Source organism: Pinus tabuliformis, chromosome 3_2 (assembly GCF_031772625.1).
Source record: "Pinus tabuliformis cultivar Carrire ecotype Pingquan chromosome 3_2, CPIR1, whole genome shotgun sequence".
Taxonomy (NCBI): Eukaryota; Viridiplantae; Streptophyta; class Pinopsida; order Pinales; family Pinaceae; genus Pinus; species Pinus tabuliformis.
The window spans coordinates 726649520-726673519 of NC_142302.1; positions in this window are offsets into that span (position 1 = coordinate 726649520).

The following is a 24000-nucleotide window of genomic DNA, read 5'->3' on the forward strand; positions in this document are numbered from 1 at the left end:
CATCAGATCATGCACTGCCGGTGCCATTGCCAAATCGAAGATCAAGAAGCAAGGCCTCTATACCTCGCTACCTACCCCTAGTCGACCTTGGGAATCCATCTCCATGGATTACAAGTCAAGCCTTCCTTCCACTAAGCATGGAAACTACTGTGTTTTTGTGGTCGTCGACAGGTTCTTGAAGATGGCCATTATGGCGGCCTGGAAGAAGAATATGACAGTGGAAGCCATTGCTAAACTCTTCTTTGAACGAGTGTGGGTACACTTAGGGATCCCACAGTCTATCATCTCATATTAGGACAGAAGGTTCCTTAGTACATTTTGGTCCAGTCTCTGGTTGATGTTGGACACCAAACTCACTAAGTCCACAACCTTCCATCCTTAAACTAATGGCCAGACAGAGGTTGTCAATAGGATGATCATACACATTCTGCGCATGTACAACTCAAAGCATCCACACACATGGGATGAGAGCCTCCCCTATGTTCAGCACAACTACAACTGGGCACTCCATAGCTCCATTGGCCACAACACTTTTCAGGTGGGCTTGGGATTCCAGCCACTATGTCCCATTGATGTGGCCATGCCATTTGCAGCTACTCACACAAATTTGGCTCATGTCCAGTCTGAAACAAATAAGGCAAACAACTTCATTGAGCACATCCAACATATTCGCCAGCAGGTCCATGACATTCTGGAGAAATCAAATGCCCAGTAAAAGAAGCGACATGATCAACATTAGGTGCCACACAATTTTCAGGTGGGCGACAAAGTCTAGTTGCACTTGCAAAAGGAATGCCTTACCAGAGCCTATCAGAAACTCAGACCACTCCGATATGGTCTTTACACCATTACCAAGGCTATGGGACATAATGAATTTGAGCTCAACATTCCCCCATTCCTTGGCCTGCACCCAGTGTTCAATGTGGTCCACCTTCGGCCATACTTTCCACCATTACTAGACACATCAGACATTGCAGAACAACTCACACCCATAGAGTTAAATCCAGATTGCATGGAACAAGCTGCAACTGATCAGATTATGGAAACGCAGATCAAGCACACTCGCCAACAGAATTTCCAATTGTATCGAGATGTCAAAGCAGGCCAACTCCTTCACCAGGGCAAGTGCTCACCAGGGACCAAGTTCAGTTGAAGTTTCCTCATCTCTTGGAGGAACTCAACACAATGGGGACCACTGCTTCCTAAGGGGGGAGGAATGATCCAAGTGGATACTGATGGGCACCCGCCAATTCCACTTGGACCCCCACCATTACTTCTTTCAATTTTTCAGTTTCCTTAATTGTAGCATAATTTACTATTTTTAGGATTTTTTTGGGTCCTAAACTTCCGGAGCTGTTTTGAGGCCCTAAACAACATTTTTTGGAAATCTACCCCCAATGATTTTTTACAAAAAATCATCTTTTCCATCGTAGTCCTCGGAGAGATCTCGCCAATGGGTTATCATACACGTCAAATGGAGATAATATGACCAAGTCGCAACCCTAGGAAGTTGGCTGTCCAACTCACCCCAACAGGGCCCATAAACTCTTGTTGTTACATCTCCTCAGGTTAGGGTTTTGGTTGTTTAGGGTTTTCTCCTCTTATTGTTCAATAATAAAAAGGCCCTTGAGCCTCATTGTAAGGCAGTTCAGAGACATGTAGCCACCACATCTATTCTCAGAGTTAAGCTACCATTGCCCTAATTGGTTTATTTCCATTTCTGTTTGTAAGCATATTTCAATAGTTTACATTAATGAAATGAAGTATTATTTCCGCTGCATCTCTATGTTTATGGTTATCTCTGTAGTTTGTTGTGTTCCTGTTTAAATCCGGATCAGGTTCATAATGTTTTTACTTGAAATTCAAAGGGAAGTAGCACTTGTTTTCCATATACTAACTTGTAAGGAGTGTGTCTAGTCACATTCCTCCAAGTTATCCGGTAAGCCCACAATGCTTCAGGTAGCTTGTTAGCCCAATCACCATGGTGAAGCTGAATTGTCTTAGTGAGGATAGACTCCAAAACTTTGTTTGTAGATTCCACCTGTCTGTTTCTTGGGGGTGGTAGGGGGTAGATTTCTGATGCTTAATATGGTATTATTCAGTAATGGCCTTCACTAGTTTGGATGTGAATTGTGTGCCTTGATCTATAACAATCTCTCTAGGCACCCCAAATCGAGTGAAGATATCCTCAAAAAGGAAATCTACCACTGCTTTCTCAGAAGAAGAATATAAAGCCTTGGCTTCTACCCACTTCATCACGTAATCTGTGCAAACCAATATGTATCTCTTTTTCTTTGACATGGGGGAGATGGGCCCTACAAAATCCAATTCCCACTTCTCAAAAGCTTCCACTGATATTTTTGTTTGGAGAGGCATTTCATCTGATGGAACTGGCCTCCCCATTCTCTGGCAGGCATCACAACTTGAAATAAACTTTTTGGCATCTTTGAAAAGTGTGGGCCAATAGTAGCCCACATGCAAGACCTTATAGGTTGTCCTTTTATCCACAAAGTTCCCACCACAAGGCTCACTATGGAAAGCCTTTAGAACATCAAACATTTCATCTCCCCGCACGCATCTTCTCATAATCAAGTCAGTTCTTGGGCAGAACAAGTCCCCATATATCCAATAATAATTGGAACTTCGCTACTGTTGGCACGAAAGAGTCATTAGGGAGAAAAGACCTTGGGTTCAGGCACAGAGGGCCAACAATGATTCTTTGTAGTCTAGGACAATGCTGACATTTTCACCTTACCCAAAGGGTAAGGAGTCTCACCCGAGGTGTGCCGTGACTAGAAGCAAGAAAGGTTCGTCATGGAATCTGAGGAGCACCGACTAAAGCATCATCCGATAACAAATATATATATACATTAGAAACATAACATAAATAACAACATAACAACTATTACATAGAAAATAATAAATACATGCATTTTATAGGACATTCAAAATTTTTAAAGAGTCATCACACCATCGCACCCATGCATATAGTACAATATATCTTTGGCATTTGCCACAAGCAAATACAAGGATTACCTGGTTTAGACTCATGGGCTCAGTCTCAGCCTCAAGGGCCCTACTCATCCAAGCTCCAGTCTTCTGATATCGGTCTACCGCAACCAGATTTTCTCTTGCTAAATCCCACAACCTCGCCAACTAACTAGCCAACCTATATTCTTTACTGGCCCTCTCCTTTTATATTCCTTTCTGCCACATGGATTGCTAGTTCCTACTCAGCTTCTCTCTCCCTTGGCTACTGTTACACCTTCCTGTCCACTTGTCCGCTTTTGTCTTCCGCTACCACCTTGTCACAAGTCTTCCGCAACTACCTGTTCCTAGCCAGCTCTCCAGCTTACTCCTTCGCAATCTAACTGTTGTTGCCACTTGTTTCCTTCTCGTCCTTTGGTCAACCAAAATTGATCAAAATTTTTTCAAAATTAAACAAAGGCCCCAATAGGCCCTGACCACAATTCTTTGACTTGTCCTCGAGTCAATTCATTTCGACCTCGGTAAGTCCTGTTGGTATTTCCATGGGCTCTACCAGTGGTGGTTGCACTATCAACTACACTGGTTCTGTCGACAGCTAGGCTAGTGCTTCTTTTGCCTCGGTCGTTGCTCGTGAATTGGCATCTATTTTTACTACACTTTCCTCCCTCTAAGGTTCTCCCATTCCAAATGAAGGCTCCAACTCCGGAACAATGGCCATGGTTTTCTACTTGAATTCTCGGTACTTTTGAATTATAGTGTCCCATTCAGCGAGGATTGTGTCAGCACATTGGGTGAATGCCTCAATTGAATTTGACGTTAACTTTGTTGGCTGCTGGCATTGTAGGTCGCTCCATTATTGTCCACTAGAGTCACACACCTCCTTCAGAGTTATAACTTGCATTTGAACCGATGGCTGCAGATCTCTGATCACCTTCTTCGTCTTTGCAGACTCTTCCTCAATTTGATCAACTTGGGCCTAGATGACATCAATCTGGCCGTTGATCTGTTGTAGTTGGGTAGGGTCTGTACAGTCCTTTGTGCTAGAGAATAAGGTCTATACTCACTCTCTCATCAGGTAGACCGAGTGATTTTTCAGTGCCAGGCTTCTTGTCCAGTCATGGACTTTGTTCATCAGTGCATAGCTGTCGGCAAGGGTGTCTGCTAAGGCTTGTTTCTTTGCTTCCACTTCAACAATTTTTTCCTCGACCATCCTCGTGTAGATCTCCACGGTGTCTAGCAGTGCTGATCTCACCATCTCCAGCTTCCTCTTCATGTCGACATTGGTAGCTACCAAGTTCGAGCATGCTGCCTAGATGTGGTCCCAACATTTTTCTAGCATGTAGGTCGTGATGTTCGTCAATGCCTCCGTGCTTGCATCAATGATTTATGGCCATAATGATCTGAATCGCTACATGATTTGATAAACATGGGCTTGCAAATATGTATTTTCTAGACGCACGTGATCATGCTCTTCTGTTACTTCCTACAACTGCCTTTCTTTCTTCTCATGTTCCTTGACCAGATCTTGATGGATTAATTCAAACTTGTGCGCTACTTTCTGTATAAATGTAAATAACTAGGCCAACGACCAGTGATGGAGTGTGTCAACATGCATTGTATTGAGTTTAGGAAACTAATGTTGTATGGGCAAGCTGTTGGTGATGGAATTTTTAGAGTGGGAGGTGGGTGAATGAGCTTGCTGTGACTGTGGAGTGAATTGTGGAGTGGGTGGAATGATGCTAGGGTTCAGGACCACTATGAGCTTTATAGGGAAAAGTGGCCGGTACGGCTCAATCCTTTCTCCCTGTAGAATAGTGTCTAGGCTTCCTCCTTGTGGTGGGTCTGACCCAAGCATTGGTGATACAAGTGATTTTTGATGTGTATCGTTGGTAAAAGTGGTGCCCTTTTCCTGCCCAGCTGACTCAACTTCTATTTCCACAGTCGTTCTTCATCGGCCTGATAGGAAGGTCTCTGATAGGGTCATGGAGGTGGAAGCTGTGTGTGGGGATGACTCCTGCGACTAATGTAAAACGATGGAAGTGGTGGTGGGAATCTCTTCAACTATGGGGGCTACAGAGATCGAATGCTTGACCTTGTCAGTAAGGTCGACAACTAGGGGTGGTGGAGCAGTTTTCGGCTTTTTGATGGCCGGACTGCGAACAACTCATTTCTTCTTTGGCTTGGGGACCATTGGCTGAGAGGGAGACTGGGCTACTCCCATGGGGATTTTCATGGCTAGTGGGGTTGTGATAATAGGAGAGAACATGGTAGAGCCTTGAAATTGAGCAGGATAATTGCTCTCACCTGATTGTCCTTCGAAACTAGCAATTGTTTGTCTTAGCTCGAACATATTCTCCTCCATATGAAGCACCATTGGGTGGAGGTCATCTTCGGTTGGCCACTTCCTGCTGTTCTCTACCACATCTTCTTCCTTGCGCCTATTGCTTCAAGGCTCTGAACAGATAATTGTATTTCCCATCCACAATTTCGCAGGCCACTCTCGACCATGATCCCACCTCCTTGTGTAGCGTTGCTATTGTTAGAACGAACCTCTGCGGCCTCATATTGAAGGTCTCCAGATGGACACATCATGGTCTAAGATAGGTGTATGCATGTGAGGCTCAGAACCATATCTCTTCTGAGAATTCATCTAGCAGAGCCTTTGGTATCCTCTCTGTTGACCTGATGGTGGCTAGCATCTGCTTGTACCAATGCTTGAAAGCTATCTCATTTATCTCTTTTGTGCTGGGGTCTCCCGATGCCCTCCATGGGTCATAGAGGAGTGCAAGAAGTTGTCCTTTGACAATGGTCATCATTTCCATTTCCTTCGGTAGCCTCCACTTCCACATTTCCAAAGACATCAAAATGTACCTGAACACGAAACTGGTTCCCCACCTGTACACAAATTCATAAGCTTCAAACAACTCGTTAAGAACAATAACAGACCAGTTAAGTATATCTCCCTCGTATAAATGTTCCAAAACCAAAATTACGTCCAGTGTGCATTCGTTCTTTGTGTAATGTCTCATGGTTTCACCCTCTATGATGTAGCAGGAAAATCTGATGTCAACCTTGTGGATCATAATGAGCTTTGCTTCTCTTCCACCCTGCTCAGTCCCATATCTTGCATAGATGTTATCTTCATTCTGCTTCTTGGCTCTCTTAGCCCCTGACTAAAATGATGTACGCACTGCCTCCCCCCCTACTGACAACCCTGCTAGATGATTAATATCATCCACATGAATGGGATACTCCTTGTCCAACCACAGTGATCCTTCGTGCATCTTGCTCGCCAAAAGTTTGGTACACTACATTGTGGTGAATTGAGTACTGAACACATGTAAGCTTCTCAAATGGAGTAACGTGAACCTCTGTATCTCTTTGAAATTTTCCCTGACCCTGGATGTCTTGGTGCCATCCTCCTTCTGGATGTCCTCTGTATAAAATTCCCTTTTCAGAGTTGGGAATTAGAAACAGTCCATAAGATCATTGTCGACCATATTTTCTTTGTCATATTTTCCATATAAATTGTTGACCACCTGAATTATTTCATCTAATGTGTCTTGTGGGACTGATACAATTCCTTTTTCCATCTCCCTTCGCCTTTGGTAAACAATTTGCACCTGAGGTTTCTCGCTTCTTCACCTCTACAATTGTTCTTCAGAGTAGACCTGTAATTCTCTTGTTATCTGCAATTGAAGTTTTGAAATTCCCTTCATTATCCTGCGAGTTAAGTAGCCAGACCTGACACGACGTTTCCTGAATACCTGGACCTTAGCAACTAATTACTCTGGAAACTTTTCCATGTGTTTTAGCTATACCTTACCACCGTTGGCTGACCTGGACGTGACAACCATGATGTGGACTAGGAAAGTACAGAGTTGGCTGCATGCACGTTGCATGGCATATTTATTTTGCTGTGATGGGGTTATTTATTAACTAAATTCGTGCTTAATGGGAAAATATTTTGTGGCTCATACTTTGACAGTTGCATTATTGTTTACTTAGTATGGAAATGACTATTGGTATGGTGGAAAGGACGGGTATGGCGTGTGATCATAAAGACTGCAAAAAGCGCTTGCCTACATGTACCTTGCTGACTGGGACTACATGTGTGACTACTAATTCTACTTTTCTCCCCCCCCCCCCGACCACAAATGGGTTGCGGCGTGCTGAAGTTGTTGCCGCAACCTTATTGACCTTTTGCTTATTCTCTGAAAAATCCCATGACTCTACCTAGTAGCTTATTATAACTGACGATTTTATTTTTTTTTTACTTTCGGGCTCGCTTTCGAGACCCTCTTTTACCTTGATTTATGTCTTGTGGAAGGGCTTCAAGCGAGCACCATTCACCCATCCATGCAGCATGACTCCATCTAGTTGTGCGAGTCTCACTGCTCCAGATTCTCTGATTTCTATGACCATAAATGGGCCCAACCAGTGCATCTGCACTTTCCCTAGGAATTTCCAGAACTTGCTATAATATAGTAGTACATGTTCCCCTAATTCAAAAGAAATCCTCTTGATGTGCCTATCATGCCAAGCTTTCTTCCTTCTCTACTCCACCAACTGATGAAACTCAGCCAAGAACCGGGTTTCGTCAAGTCCTAGCAATTGACTCAGTCTGTCCTGTAAGGCCATGTTGTCCGTCATTCCCGTGGCTTCATATATGAATATGCTTGGTAGTATAAATTCAGTTAGAACCACTTCTTCCCTTCTATATATTAGCTGAAACAGAGTTTTCTTATGAAGTCTCTTTATTGTTGCGGGTATTCTTTCATCCCAGTCATCCCTGTTGGCTGATATGACCTTTGTTAGTGCTTTCTCCAGGATTTTTTTGAATGCTTCAATTGCATTGTTGGCCTGTGGGTGATACGGGACAATCTTATTATGCTGAATCATGAAGGTATTTAGTAGATTTTCAATGGTTTCATTCAGAAAGTGTGTTCCATGGTCACTTGTGAGGCTCCTTAGGCATCCAAACCATGATATTATGTTCTCGAAAATAAACCTTGTAGTTGTTTCTACTGTACATTCCTTTACAGGTGCTGCTTCTTCCCGCCTGGTGAGGTATTCTGTTGCAGTTATTATGTATCTCATGTGTGAATGCCTTGCCAGTGGTGTAATGGGTCCAATGAAGTATATTGCTCATTTTTCAAAGATTTTCACTGTGTGAACAGGGTTTAGAGGCAACTCATCCCATCGCGAAGGATTTCCAACCCTTTAACAGACGTCGTAGCTCTTTGAAAATTCTTTTGAATCTTTATGAATAGTTGGCCACCAGAGTCCTGCTTGTAGTATCTTTCTTGTAGTGGCTTTACCTCCCACATGGCCTCTTGTGACTCCCGCATGGCATTCCCACAACACATTGCTTCTTTCATGCTGAAGGATGCAACATCTCAATATTTGATCCAGGTCCATCTTGAAGAGGTGTCGTGTGATCAACTGGTAATCTGTCTCCCTTACTACCAAGTGGCGTCTCTTACTGTCGTATATCCTTCTGGGCAATGCCCTGTTGTTAACAATGTGGCAATCTCTTATAGGTGATCTAGGATTGCCTCTATTCTAAATAGGTTGGCGAGGGGAAATCAATCATCCACTGCTCCTTCATTCTCCCCTCTCTCCAGTCACGACAAGTGGTCTGGCCCCACATTCAGTCTGCCGGGTTTTATGACCACCTCGAAAGTAAATTCTTGGAACAACAACAACCATCAACATATTCTACCTTCCAGTACTAGTTTGTTTACCAAGTATTTCAGTGCAGAATGGTTTGTAAATAATTTGAATGGCATGACCAACAAGTAATGCCTAAAGTTTTAGAGAGAATAGACCATGGGCAAGGCTTTTCTCTCAGTTGTTCTATAGTTTCTTTCTGCAGTTGACAACTTTTTGCTAGCATAGTACACAAGGTCCATATTTTTCACCCCTGGCTATGCTAAGACTGCTCCTAGTGCTATCCCTGATGCATCGATGTGCACATGGAACATTTTGTTCCAATTTGGATAGGCAAGGATAGGGGCTTCTCTAATCAACACATACTTTGACTTCGGTTGCATCATTCTTATTTTTTATGACTATTGGGCTTATCCACTCAGCTTCATCTATCGGAAATATATTTCCTGCTTCCAACAATTTTTCTATTTCCTTCCTAACTTTCTCCTTCACCCTTGGATTCAATCTATATGGTCTGTGCTTTACCAACTGGGCATCTGGCCTCAGAACAATCTTCATTTCCCCTATATCTCCTTTTATCCCCTTCAACTCTACTACTAAAGCTGGGAACAGGTCCTGATATTCCTGTAGTAGGTCGAAAATTTCTTTTGTGGTCTGTTCATCCCAGTAGTCTCCCACAGATGCTATTTTGGGCTTATCCTCCGTCCCAACATTTTGTTTTCTTAGTTTCATTGGTAGAAGGTGGGCACCTTCTTTTGAGGGGCTCTCCCAGATGTCTCTTTCTCCTTCTGTTTCTTCGAAGGTCAAGTGTCTCAATCCATCTAACCCATCCTCCTCTGGTTCTGCATCCACCTTGTCACATGTCGCATATTTCAGAGAATCCATGTTAGACAGATACTACAGAAAACTTTCATCGGGACATCCTTCAACCAACTGTCTTGGGGAAAATAGAACCCCTTTTATCACCTGGAGTGTCTCCATCATGCGTTCCTCTTTACTTTTGAATGAAAAGATGCTAACAAATTGTACCTCCAGAACATCCCAATCCGCCGTCTGTCGATGGAGCTCCTCTTGTACATACCAAGCTCGGGGGATAGTTCCCAGGGTATGCATAAATGCATGTACCCATTGATCCTTCGACATTCCTTGGTTATTCCAATTGGTTGTGCAATCTTCGATGTGCCTATCGGGACTTGAATCCCCCCTTATATCTTGCCTTATCTTGTGGTCAATCTTCCTCCTGGGCAAATCTTTCCTTCATGGCTTACTTGATGCTCGCCCAATCTCTTAGTGCATTGTGGTGTGCCTTCCACCATCTTTCCGGTGTCGCCATGAGAGTGATATCAAGAAAGGGAATATTTTTGATCCTTTTCCATTTCCTGGTCTACCGTGTTCAAGAAGGTGTCTACCAGTTCAAGGCCATAATATTTGGGATAGTCGCTTATCTCTGTTCCTATCCAATTCACCCGGGTTATCATTGCACAATGTCTAGTTTTTAGTTCATACATACCTTGTTGCCATGCATCCCATGCATCTTCCAAACCAGTATCTGAACTTTAGATACTTCTCTAGCTGATGGAGCCTCCTATCGTGGGATTTATGTAATCTTACCTCTTTCCCGCTGTGAGTGTGTATAGCTGGTCTAGCATTCTTGGTTCATCCTTGTCATCCACTGGTTTTGTGAACCTAGTTCCTTGAGAGGGGTCCAGGGGTTGGGTCACCCTTAGTCCTTCTGCTTTGAAAATCATCAGTTCTTTCTTTACGTCTATGACAACATAGTTCTCATATGCCCAATCGATCCCAAGGAGCATCGGGTATGGGTCCTTATCCCCCGTGATGTCAATCAAATTGAATTCGGTGTGAATCTTCACCCCCACCACATCGACTTCCATGTTCTCTAACCTTCCAATGGACAATATACAATACTGGTTTGCTATTCTTAGTTGAATTGGCAAGTATTTCAGTTGTGGCTTCCCCATTGCATCCCATGTTTTCTAGGTAGGATGTTTACATCCGACCCCAAGTCTAACATTGTGTCCCTTATCTGGAACCCTGCAACCTACGCATTGATTCAGAATTCCTTGCCACTTCTTATCTTGTTCCGTTTCACTCTTCTGGAATTCCTTTTTGGAAAGTCGGCAAGTGACCATTCCACTTCCACTTCTTCTATGGATAATGCAGCCTTCAAACTTTTCCGCAACTCCTTCAACATGGATTCATCCTCGAAAATTTTCAGGAACAGTTTAAACCATTCTTCAATCGTCTCATGATCAAGCATGTGATCCTGCGGTTTTTGGTTGTCTCTCTTCTCGGTCATCCCCTCGAACAAATTAGCTACCTCATGATAATACTTATTTTTGCGTTCAAGTTGATATACTTTCTGTGGAGATGCTGCTTTAACAATCAAGGTTGGGTCCATTGTGCTATGATCCTCCCCCGTCTTCTTTCCTCCTTAGGTGATTATATTGATATTGGTTGCGGGAAGACTGTTGTCGGGACGAGGTTCAACATTAACAAGGTTAGCCCCTCTTTGTCTGGTCCTTTCTTCCCACTTTGCAATGAGTTTCGGACAATCCTCTGTGATGTGGGTATTAAATCTGCACTGTGAGCACCAAGGTATCCTCGGAAGTGGGCATTCCTTGGTGACATGCCCTACTTGGTCGCAGTTGTAACACCTTATGAGGCCTCTTCCTCCCATCTTTCCTCCTTGCCCATTTCCTCCTCGTCCTCCCCGATTTGACTCATTGACTATGAATGTAGATCTGTCCAGCCATTCTGCTAGAGCATCCAGTGCTCGACACTGATCAGTGTGATGTGTTATAGATGCGCAGAACTCACAGTAGTTGTTATTGGGATGTTGGAGTATTTCTGTAGTATCGGGCACATCTGTAGCAAGTTTCCATGCATTCTACAAATCTCACAAAATTCTTGGCTATTCCTTCCCGGAAAAGATCCTTGCACTTTGTCACAACTCTTGTGGTTGGTGGGCCCCCTGACGACCCCGCGACCCCCCTTGGATGATTAATCCCTCGCAACCTAGGGCACTTTGTCGCAACATGCCCTTCCATCATGCAGTGGGTGCACCATACATTGGGTCTAGCTGAAGATCCTTCAACTTCTCTGTTAAAGTTGCAATCTAATTCAGGAGACCGATGATCGACGGGTATTGCACGCTTTTCCCTCCCCAGTATTCATGAGGATGCCTAGCCATGGCTTCTATTCGGGATGCTTGCTCCAAAGCATCTTGGAGGGTTCCGATTTTCTGTTGTATCAGTGGCATTCTGGTTAGGGGAAAGAGTGCCTTGATAAACCAGTCCCGCTGGTGATTCGGGTCTAGAGTGTAACTCAACTTAGCAATGGCATCCTTAAAAATTTGCATGAGCTCCCAGGCCATCTCACCCTCCTTCTGCTTGATTTCCCACAACTTCGATAGCCCTTGCTGGTTCGTCTGTGGTACTTTTAATTCCTGCACAAATCCTCTCTTGATATCATCTATCATGGGGTTCTAGTTCTGCTCCACCCATTTTATAAACCAGCGCAGAGCCCCCTCCCTTAGCGTGGTCTGAAATTCCACTGTCCTGAGATTATTTGGAGTCTGACGTGCTCTCCAAAAATCTTCACAGAGATACCAGTGGTCCTCTACATCCTTGTTTCCCCTTCCCACAAACTCTAGATATCTGGTAAAAGACCCTGCCATACTGACTTGAGTATGAGCTAATAGCACAAACCCTTTGTTCCCTGGCTGTTGGGATCCCTATAATCCTAAGTTACTGATATTACTGGCTCCTTTGTTGCTTCCAATATTAAAACTGGTTTTATATTTCTCACGCGCACTATATACCCGTACTGCCTTGGCTAAGCTAATAACACATTCCTTTGGATCGTAATAAGGTACTAGGGGAAGATCGGGAGAGGCACCACTTATGTCTCGGGGGTATTGCTACTAACCCTTAATGGATGCTTCTCCTTCATTAAATAATCTCCTCATCACATCGCCCATGTCCTCTTCTCTTTCCTCTCCATACCCACTCGGCCTTTGCTCTTGTGATCTTCCTTCTGCAACCTGTAGGGAAGGTCCCTCTTCATCCCTATGGCTCCTATTTCTCCTGTCACCGATCTTGCTTTGCTCAACATCTTCCTTTCCTCCCTCATTGACTCGGGGTTTTCCCATCACCGGTCCTACTTGGTGAGGGCCAATCCTTGTTTTCTTCAGATTCTGAATCATTCTTTCTTACCACTTATCTGCTAGCAACTCCCTCCTCTGTGCTCTGACATCTCTAGCTTTCTTCAATTCTTCTACATCCATCCCTTCAGCAACATCTCTATTCCCTAACTGGTAGAATTCCCCTCTTTAATTACTTCCCCCGATACTGGGGTTTTACGTTGCTATCACGTCGGTACTTCCCTCATCAATCTTCCTCTTAATCCAGATCCAAATACTTCTTCTGCCATTCAGAAGGATTGATAAATCTTGGTAGCGAAATCGACTATATATCCTTCCACCATGGTCTTTACCCAAATATTGACTGCTCTGGTCAGATCATTGTCCAACTATTGAAGTAGCACGAGATCCAACGGGGTCCAGCTGCGGTGACCTGTTGTCAACCCCCCTAACTGATTCTACCCTTTTAGAATTCTTAACCAATTGTACAAGTCTTCTAGATATTTGCACCAGAATATCTCATATTGGTCATTGGTACCATCGGCATACAAAATCCCTTCATTCACCTTGCGAGTCACCTAATTTCGATGGATAGCTTGCTCTGTTAGAAACTGATATGCTTTATGATTCCACCAATCCTTGATCTCTCTCTTGAATATCCTCGACACCATGGTCCGAATGAGTCCTCATAACTTCGGGTCTCGACAACGGAAACATTTGTTGGCACAAGAGAGTCATCAAGGAGAAAAGACCCTGGGTTCAGGTGCAGAGGGCTAACAATGATCCATTGTATTCTAGGACAACATTGACAATTTCACCTTAACCAAAGGGTAAGGGGTATCACCTGAGGCGTACTACGACCGGAAGCAAGAAAGGTTCATCATGGAGTCCGAGGAGCACCGACCAAAGCATCATCCGATAAAAAATATATATACATTACAAACATAACAGAAATAACAACATAACAACTATTACATAGGAACTAATAAATACATGCATTTGATAGGACATTCAAAATTTTTAAAGAGTCATCACACCATCGCACCCATGCATATAGTATTCCGCAACCAATCTAGCCTTTCTTTTCTATTAACTTAGCAATAAAATAGTACAATATATCTTCAAAATTCACCACAAGCAAATACAAGGAATACTTGGTTTAGACTCATGGGCTCAGTATCAGCCTCAAGGGCCTTACTCATCCAGGAGCCAGCCTTCTAATATCGTTCTGCTGCAACCAGATGTTCTCTTGCCAAATCCCACAACCTTGCCAACTATCTATCCGACCTCTCTTCTTTACTGGCCCTCTCCTTTTATATTCCTTTCTGCCACCTAGAATGCCAGTTCCTAATCGACTGCTCTCTCCCTTGGCTTCTCTTGCACCTTCCCACCCACTCAGCTACCTTTGTCTTCAACTGCCACCTTGCCACAACTGTGTGTTCCTGCCCTACTGTCTAGCTTACTCCTCCACAATCTAATTTTTGTTGCCACCCGCTTCCTTCTCGTCCTTTGGTCAGCCAAAATTGATCAAAACCTTTTCAAAATTAAACGAAGGCCCCAACAACTACACAACGTTATGTTTTTCCTTGCTGGAAATATTCCATGGTAGTCTCCCTGTCACCAAGTAGTTAGCCATGTAATCAAACCAGAGAGTGAATGTTGAAACAAAAAACAAATATTCATCTAGAAAATCATCGGGAACTGGTATTGAAGCTTTATCTTGGGAAATGTTCATTCCTGATAAGAAGTCTGCAACCAAGTTGTCTCGTCCAGGCCTGTTAATCACAGTAATGTTAAATTATTGTAACAAAAGTAACCATCTTGTAATTATTCCATTAGTAATAGGTTTATTCATAAGAAATCTAATGGAAGAATGATCAGTATGGATGAAAGTTTCATAATCAGTAATATAATGCCTAAATTTATTTATGGCATGAACAACTGCTAATAATTCCTTTTCAGTAACTGTATAATTTAATTCTACAGGCGATAGATTCTTGCTAACAAAATAAATAGCATAAGGAAATTGATCCTCCCTTTGACCCAACATAGCTCCAAGAGCAGTGTCAGATGCATCCGTATAAATATGGAATGGGAGAGACTAGTTAGGCCCCCACAATACTGGAGCAGTAGTCAATTTATCCTTCAGTTCCTGAAAAGCATTCTAACAGTTAGTGTCCCATAAAAAATCAGCATCTTTGGTAAGAAATTTAAACATAGGTGCTACAATTTTAGTGAAATTTTCAATACATATCCTATAGTACCTTGCATGTCCCCAAAAAATTCTTATCTCTTTCTGCGACTTTGGAATTATAATATGATACATTACCTCTATTTTTTTAGGGTTGACTTTTATCCCTTCTTGTGATACATGATGTCCCAAGACAATCCCCTTAGTTTGCATCATTTTACATTTAATACTACTAAGGGCCAGATGATCTTCTTGAAAATGGATCAATACCTTTTCCATGTTCTTCAATTCTTGGTGAAAATCATCCCCATATACTGTGAAGTCATCCATATAGACTTCTACACAGTCATGTATCAAATCAGAAAAGATAGCCAAAACAACTCGTTGAAAAGTAGTTGGGGCATTGCATAAGCCAAAAGGAAGAACTCAGTAGGCATAGGTTCCCCATGGGCAGGTGAAAGTGGTATTTTCTTGATCTTTCAGGGCTATTTGAATTTAATTATAACCACTATATCCATCTAGAAAAGAAAAATACTTTTTCCTTGACAATGTATCGAGTAGTTGATCAATAAATGATAAAGGAAAATAGTCCCACAAGGTAGCTTTATTGATTTCTCGATAGTCCACGAAAATTCACCATTTCCCATTTTTCTTTGGAACTACCACCAAGGGTGATACCCATCTATTGTCAGAAATAGGGTAAATGAAATCTCCACTCAAAAGTTTTTGCAATTCATCTTTAACAATTTCTTTTAGAGTTGGATTCATTCGTCTTTGTGGCTACCTAACAGGTCTAATTTATTCATTCGTATAAATGTGATGTATACAAGTGTCTGGATGAATACCTTTCATGTCCAAATAATCCCACGCAAAATCTTCAGACTACTTTTGAACCATACTCAATACCTGTTGTTTTTGTTCTGTACTTAATTCTGTGCTGATATACAGTGTCTTTCCAACACTAATTTCAATGGGCTCGGTGCTTGCTTTGTTGTTTCCTTCTAAAGTTGTCATAGTGAATGATGCAAATACAATAGGGTGACAAGTTTCTTGAAATTCATTGCTAAAAACATGATGATAACCATTAAAAGAAACAAGATAATCGATGCAATTAATATCAGACAAAAACTGCTACAAAATATGTTCCTCAGATTGTTCCTGAAGTCCCCTTGATTGCTCTAAAGTTAATAGGGGAAGCATACAATCTTCCTCTCCATAAGGGCTTTCTAACCAAAGGGGTACTTCTGTGGCCATTTGAGTAGGTGGAAAAATAGTTAATGCCTGATTTTGTAGTCCATTAGAGATAATCATTTCTCCATTTCTACACCCAATGACAACATCGACAGTGGCTAGCCAAGGTCGGCCTAAGACTACTGGGTGTTTGGGCTTAGAATTATTTGTAGAAATTACAACAAAATCGATTGGATATTCCTAGGAAGCTATGGTTAACACTATGCCTTCTAGGATCCCCACAGGTTTAACAATGGATTTATCTATGAATTCCAACACTATGGGTGTAGGCCTAACTCGTAGTTGTAGTAATGTCATGGTATAAACCATCATATCATTGATGGCTGCTCCTAAGTCTACAAGGGTGTTTGGTAAAAGAATTCCATTTATTTCAATTGTGACTACAGGGTTCCCTTGATGATTATACTTCAGTGGAAAACCAGATATCATTTTAGTTATTTGGCTCATTATCTTAACATTCTAGTTTTTGTTTTTCTTTCTCCTTGGATTTTTGATGCATAGATCCTTAATGATTTTGGTGTAGATAGGAATGTCCTTAATAGCTTGCAGCAAAGGTATTTTGATATAGACATTCCTTAACTCAGATTCTAGATCATATTCCATGAGTGTTTCAATTTTCTTGACAATAAATATTTTTAGATAAGGAGGCTCCCTAGGTTCTTCTAGTTCACTATTTTTTTGGTTTTCTGTTTGTTGGTGAATTTCATCCTCAGGTTGCACTTGAGGATCCTCCTCTTGAATAATTACAATTGATTTCCCTTTATTAATTGTTTTTCCTGATCTTAATTGGATTTCATTGATAGGGACAACAATAATGACATATGTAGGAAAAGGTTGTAATTCCATGTTTTGCACGGGCTGTGGAGGTTTATTATTGGGGTTAGTGACAGGTTGTGTAGGCAGCTGAGTTGGGTGAGGTGGATTAAATGTTTGTTGTGCCTGTTGTGGGGGTGAATTAGAGCTTGAAGGCAGGGGCAGGAGTTGATGTAATGGAGGTAATGGTAATGAGGGTTGTTGATGTTGATAATAGGCTGGGTTGTACCCTTGCTGAAATGGAGGAATACTATATGGGTAAGGCATGTTAGGTTGATACTGGGAGTATGGTTGATTTTGAGGTTGGAATACATTCCCATAAAAATTTCCTCTCCATCCTTGGTTCCAAGGTGAGTTTTGAGGTGGTTGTGGAGGCCAGGGAGGGTATGATGGTTGAGAGTTCCATGACTGATTTTGAGAAAATCCTTATGAATTAGGTTCTTGGTAAATGTTTTGGTTTGGCCCTCTCCATATTGGCTTCCTACTTGTGGTGAGTCATTAGTTTCAACACCTCCCTTGTAAATGGCTTGTAGTCCAGGAAGGGATGGCCATTGGTCAGTGGTATGTTCCTGCATACAAATCCCACACACCTCAACCACATTAATAGGACATTCCCTTTCAGCATGCTTATGCCTACATTTCAGACAAAAAATTGCCAAGGCAACTTTTTCTTCTTCTTGTTTTCTTTTAATTTTTAATGTATCAAGTTGGTCACTAATGGTGTTCAGGATATCTGTTTTGAATTTTTCCAGAAGGTTTCCCAACTCAACCCTGGTGACAACATTTTGTATAGATTTTGAGTTTCTAGACACATAATCTCTTGAATTGTCTCAGGTTCTTTTGCCTACTTTAGCTTGACTTCTAGAATAGGTTTGACATAGTTCAACTATCCCAGAAAAAATCTTTTTATAAATGTATCCAGAACCTAGGAGATAAGTGTTTAAATGTACTCCTCCCTTAATCTCTTCAGAAAGATAGTCCTAACAATTTTTTTTATCTAGGTTTTCCATTCGTGACTTGTGATAGTTATAGAAGAATCTTTCTAGGTACTCCTCCAAACTCTCATCTTCCATATGTTGCATCCTAAATATATCATTGAAATCCCTAATTTTACAGTAGTCTTGGTATTTTTTAAGGAAGACATATTTCATGTCATCCCAGGAGTAAATGGTGTGCTCTCCTAAGCTCATGAACCATCTCAGGGCTGAATCCTTTAAGGTGGCAGGGAATAATTTAAGCTTGTGTGCATCATCATAATAATTATAGCTTCTGCAAATAATATCAAATTCAAATAAAAATGCGTCAAGGTCTTCAGAAGACATACCGTGAAAAAGTGGAAGAGATGCCAAGGGTATGTTCTTCATAGTGATGTTTCTAGTAATGTCCAAAATAGGAAATCCAAAAGTTGACTCTGCATCGTCTTCTTTCTCCTCAAGACCTCCTCTTGGTCCATCTCTCTAATCATTGTTTCCTCCAAATAAGGTGTGTATTCTATCATTATTTCTAGGAATTTCCCCATTATTTTTGTTTTCCTCCCCTCCTCCATTGTTAGCCATATTTAGTACAGGTTTAGAAGTATGCCTTGATGTAGTGGTTCAACTAGAAGAAGACTCAACTGAGTTGAGCCTAATGTTACTAGGCCCTAGGTCCCTGCGAGGTCCTCCTGCTACTGATTCCACTTGTGGAATTAACACTGGGCTTGTACCTATAATGGTTCCCATAACCGTTTGTAGTGTATGTGGTACAACTTATGGTTGTTCAGTCCCCCTTTTACATGGTATTTCTTTTGCTGATGCCACCTTGTTGTTGATTCTTCCTCCCCCTCTGACACCTATATAATGATTAGCTGAATTAGTTGGGGGTGTTTTTGTGGGACCAAATATTCCTGAAAATGCTTTTGTACTTGAAATAAACCTACCTTTACTATCTCTAGGCCTACTTTTACTTCTACGCATAAGAAAAGAGAATACTACAAAGATTCATCAAAGACAACTAGACTTTGGAGCAACCCCACCATAGTGGATGCATGGCTCTTCACTCACGTCTTACTGTACACTCTTCGCCCTCTAATTATCCTGCAAAACCTTCAATACTCATAAATTTTAAACAAATTGTTACTTGGACCGTTTACAACTCCCCAGCGACGGCGCCAAAAATGTTAGGTGTTTTATTTATCACTTTAATTCCCCTAACTTAAATTATCACTCGAGGATCGTAATCTTTGAGTTACACTATGTTCCGATTCAGGTTCTAATAGTTCAATGCAAGGATAAGTACATAATGGTCAATCTCTATATTTTCTAGTCACAACAAACTGAAATGAAGAAGCTTAGCGACTTGAATCCTTATTTTATTGAAACTTCGATTATTATTCTATTTTAACTTTAACCTAATTAAATCCAAATTCACTCAAAATTAAAGCAAATGAATGAACTAAATTTATAGGCTATTTGAAAACTATAGCACACACAATTTAAATGACTTATTCATAAAAAAACATGAGTTACTTCATAAGTGATTCAAATTACTGTGTATATCAGATGAGTCATAATATCAATCATTACTTCACACTACCAATCATTATGAAAACATTGTTAACTATTATTCTAACAAGGCTATTTCTAATTGCGACCTAAGAAATACCTATACCTAATTACCATTCAAACAATCTTATCATAAACGAATAAAAACAATCTACCTTTCAATTGTTCTAGACTCTCTTTTCAAATTATGGAAATCATGACTCATTGATAGGATCTATTAATCTAAGTAACGAATACCTTAGATAAACCAAGACTAATTGTCACTCAAATAATTTTCAAGCTTATACTAATTGCAATCCAAACAAAATTAATTTTAACCTAAACTATTTATGCTAAGGAAAAAAATGGACAATCTGAACAAGGCTAAACCTACTCATTAAGTCTATCTCCTGGGATACATGAAAGCATTCAAGCTAATCTCTTCATTCAAATCTACAAATACTCAAAAGAAACTAAGTAACGCAACTCTAAATTAATGTTCTTCACTAGACACACTTCAGATCTAAAAGATGCCATAAATTGAAGTTTTTCTGACTTTTAAAAGCACTCAAACCAAACTCAGGAAATCATTCAACACAGAAGCATGAGCCTACAATTCTAGTCCAATCTCTACTGCGATTATGCTAAGTTTCAAAATAAATTTATAGTCTCACTTCATAACCAATATCTCGTCGCATTTCATTTAGACATTTAGAGATTAAAACATGATTCTACAGGATCCTATACCAAATGAAAATATACAAGATGGAAGATGAGAAAACTAATATTATTTTAAGCTCACAACTCAGTTACCATTTCTTGCATTCATTCAAATTGGAAAGAACTTTGTAGATATCTTTAACCTAATGGAAAATTCATAGAGTCATCAGAATAGTTAATTGACACATTCGTTCTTGGTTTACACAGATTCAAATGCAAGATTTCTATTTGAATTCAAGAAAAACAGAGTAAAAGTTGAAGTAGAGAATGGTAACTCTAAAATATAACCAATAATCCACACTTAAAAATTGAAATTAAACACACTCCTACAATCTACCTCAATTGTAGGACTTTTTTCCAAGTGGTGGTGGGCCCTTGCCACTCTCGGAGAAAGTCTAAGTTAACTCAATCCCTTTAAAAACCAAAACGCATGACACTTACAGAGATTTAAGTACTAAATCGAGATTAAGTATTAAAGTCAGAAAAACATGAGTTCATACAACAAACACATCGAATTATTAAATGTATCCTAAGCATGAAGCTCTTACAACAAAATTACATAATAATCGTTTCTTTGGCTAGTTTATACACGAAGATCATGGGGCTTTTATAAAGTCCAGCAGATGAAACCTATGCATAACAAATTAACTAGAAAAAGTAAATAAAGACATCAAGACTAAAATTAAGTTGCACAAATCTCTTGGAATAATATTCATATGGATCTTGGTTGAGTGCATCCCGATCATGGCTTGATGTTTGAAATCGATTCCTTTTTTAGCATAAAGGAACTTGTTCTAGAACACTTTGAACACCTGTTGCTAATAGAGTACAGAACCGAGATGTAGAATTGAGTACAGAATGACAAGTCTTCAAAATGGTTGCTTGATGTGTTGTCCACCAGTGTGCCGAAACCTTTTCTACTTGTCTATATGCTATCAAGGTCTACAAGTCCATATGAGGATTAGTAAAAAATAATCCAAAGGATATAAGTTCGTTAATATCTATTTAAACTAATTAGAAGCACATGAAAATAGTACTAAGTAAATATTTTACCTCCATGTGCAAAATAGTAGAGTTTGGCAGTGATAGCATGGTACAAAAGGGTAAAGAGGGAGTAAATGTTGATAGTAACAGTAAAATATTGGGTGAAAAAGAGGGACAAAAGTGGGGACCAACATTATTCCTACTGAAGCTTCTTAATCCAACTTTTCGTCGTTTTCCTTTGCATTCTTGTCCTTCCTTTGATTTCATTTCTCCAATGCTAGAGTACTCCAAGAATGTTCTAAGTGTGCAATAGTATGGGCGAATAGAGTGAGATGCAAAACTGAATTGACAAAAGCTAAACTAAGAAAATATTAACTGACAAAAATCATGAACTGATCCTCAAAATCCCTTTTATTATTAAGGCCTCTATTTTCCCTTCCATATTCCTCTAATGGAAACTTGTGACCTTTCATGTCCCTTTTCTCCTATTTTCCTTTATTTTGATAAATAAAATGACAATTAATTCCTCTTTGCCTTTGTCAATTTCCTTAGCCATAATAAACCAAATTAACACCCACTAAGATGTTTTTCCCGGCATTCATCTTGGAATACGATGTCCCATGACTTTGGTCTTATTTTTCCTTTATTAACTTTATTACATGAAATTTTAATTCGGGGCTGTTACAAAAACATATTTTAACTGATGTATGAAATATAAATGGATTTTGTAATTAGTAACTACAATTCTAATCTAAAATAAAATTATTCTTTAATGCAATATAAATGAAAGAGATTAAGTTATATAAAATAAATATTTGACTCTCTCAAACTAACAAATTCAAAACTCTATTGGTTTTTGAACCACACATTACGAATCATAAATTCTATCCAAAATGATTTATCCTTGGCTGAGACAGAATACTGAAAGAAACAAGCTATTGTATCAAATAATATTCCAACTAGTTATTCATGAATCAAATCAATAATTAAGTAGTTTAATAATAATGATATAATATAAACTAACACAATATGTGCATCAACTTAACTCATAAAATGATGACATTCTCATGAATCCGATTTTCTAGAATAAAATAACAGAAACCAAAATCAGCAGAGTGTCAAGAAATCAAAATCAGCTGGAGCAGTTACACGATCTATTTTATACATAGGGTATTAAACTAATATAGAGGAAAACTAATGTTCAACAATAGCTATCAGTTTACAAATCCAAGTCCACACACTTCAAGCGAGTGACCTTCATACTTCCTAGGATCAAACCATAGATATAATAAAGACAACTAATTATAATCATACGACCATCGAAAAATAATTCAAATGAATATGTAACAACAAAATAAAACCATATCAATATATGCATTCATAATGAAAATGAGTTCCACTGTCATAAAATTTAACATCAATTTTCTAGCATTTCCTCCTCCCTTAATCATGAGATGGGCAACCTCTGCAATTAAATCCTCATCAATAGTAATTAAGGATTTCTTCCCATTAAACATGGAATCAAAGGTTGTGATCACCTCTTTGATAAAACCCTGAAAGAGTTGCATAAATTCCCACCAGCCATCCCGGTGAAACAATTCTACACAATCCTTGTAAACCTCTACAATTTCTGAACCAACAACTTCAGAATAATGAACAAGGCATGACATGGAAAAGGTATTCTAAGGGTTTTAATTAACGATAATAATGAAATTGGGAGAAAACACATTAGAAAAATGACTAAACCCTTGGTTGCAGAGAAGCTCGGGAAGTAATAGAAGAGACAATGAAAATGGTCAAAGCTAAAACCCCAAAGTATTAGACACCAAGAAGCCAAAAGGAAGTATAGGAGAATAATTGTTGTGAATTACAAATGGACAAGAGTGGTCGATTGAATACAATTGACAGTAATCGAGACCATCATCTTGCAAAGGACGACCGATGATCATAAAACCCTAATGCAGATTCAAAAATAATGATGTTCAGATTATAAATACCAATCATAATGATTTCAAATCGAGAATATTTGGAATATCACCACAAATTATGGATACATACCCATAGTTTTAGGTTCATCATCCAACAAATGAATTAAATCAAGTCCCATTCATTAAAAGAATGATATAGAACCTCTAGGTACTCAGTTATAAACTCGCACATATATTACAAATCCTATAAAACATTAACCATGTAGTTGAGATCTCACATATGACATGAGGAGCTAGGAAAATGATTTAACAATAATGAATATGGAAGGGTTGCTACAAAATCCCTGATGTTGTAGTTTCCCTTCTTTCACTCTAAAAATCATATGCCAAATAAAATGATAGGCGTTAAACAACGAAAAGGAACAAGAATTTCACATTACTGATCTATGAGGGACAAATTGACCAAATAACCTTGAAAGAAAATGTTATAAAATACTTAATAAAGTAACCAATAAAATTGTACATGAAAAAATCAATAAAATCATATAAAGTCAAAATCAAATACTAAAAAATAACAAGAAAAATAAAGAGGGGCCCATTATTTTTTCAAAATAAAAGGGAGTGGGTTGGCCTGCCAACAATTGGTGACTTGTTGGGTTGAACCAGTTTTTTCTGCCTGGAATCATAAAATGAAAAGGTGCAAAAAATCAGATGAAATATAGCCATGTAAGACATACTGAAAATTAGTCTCTTTTAGTTTACTATGTA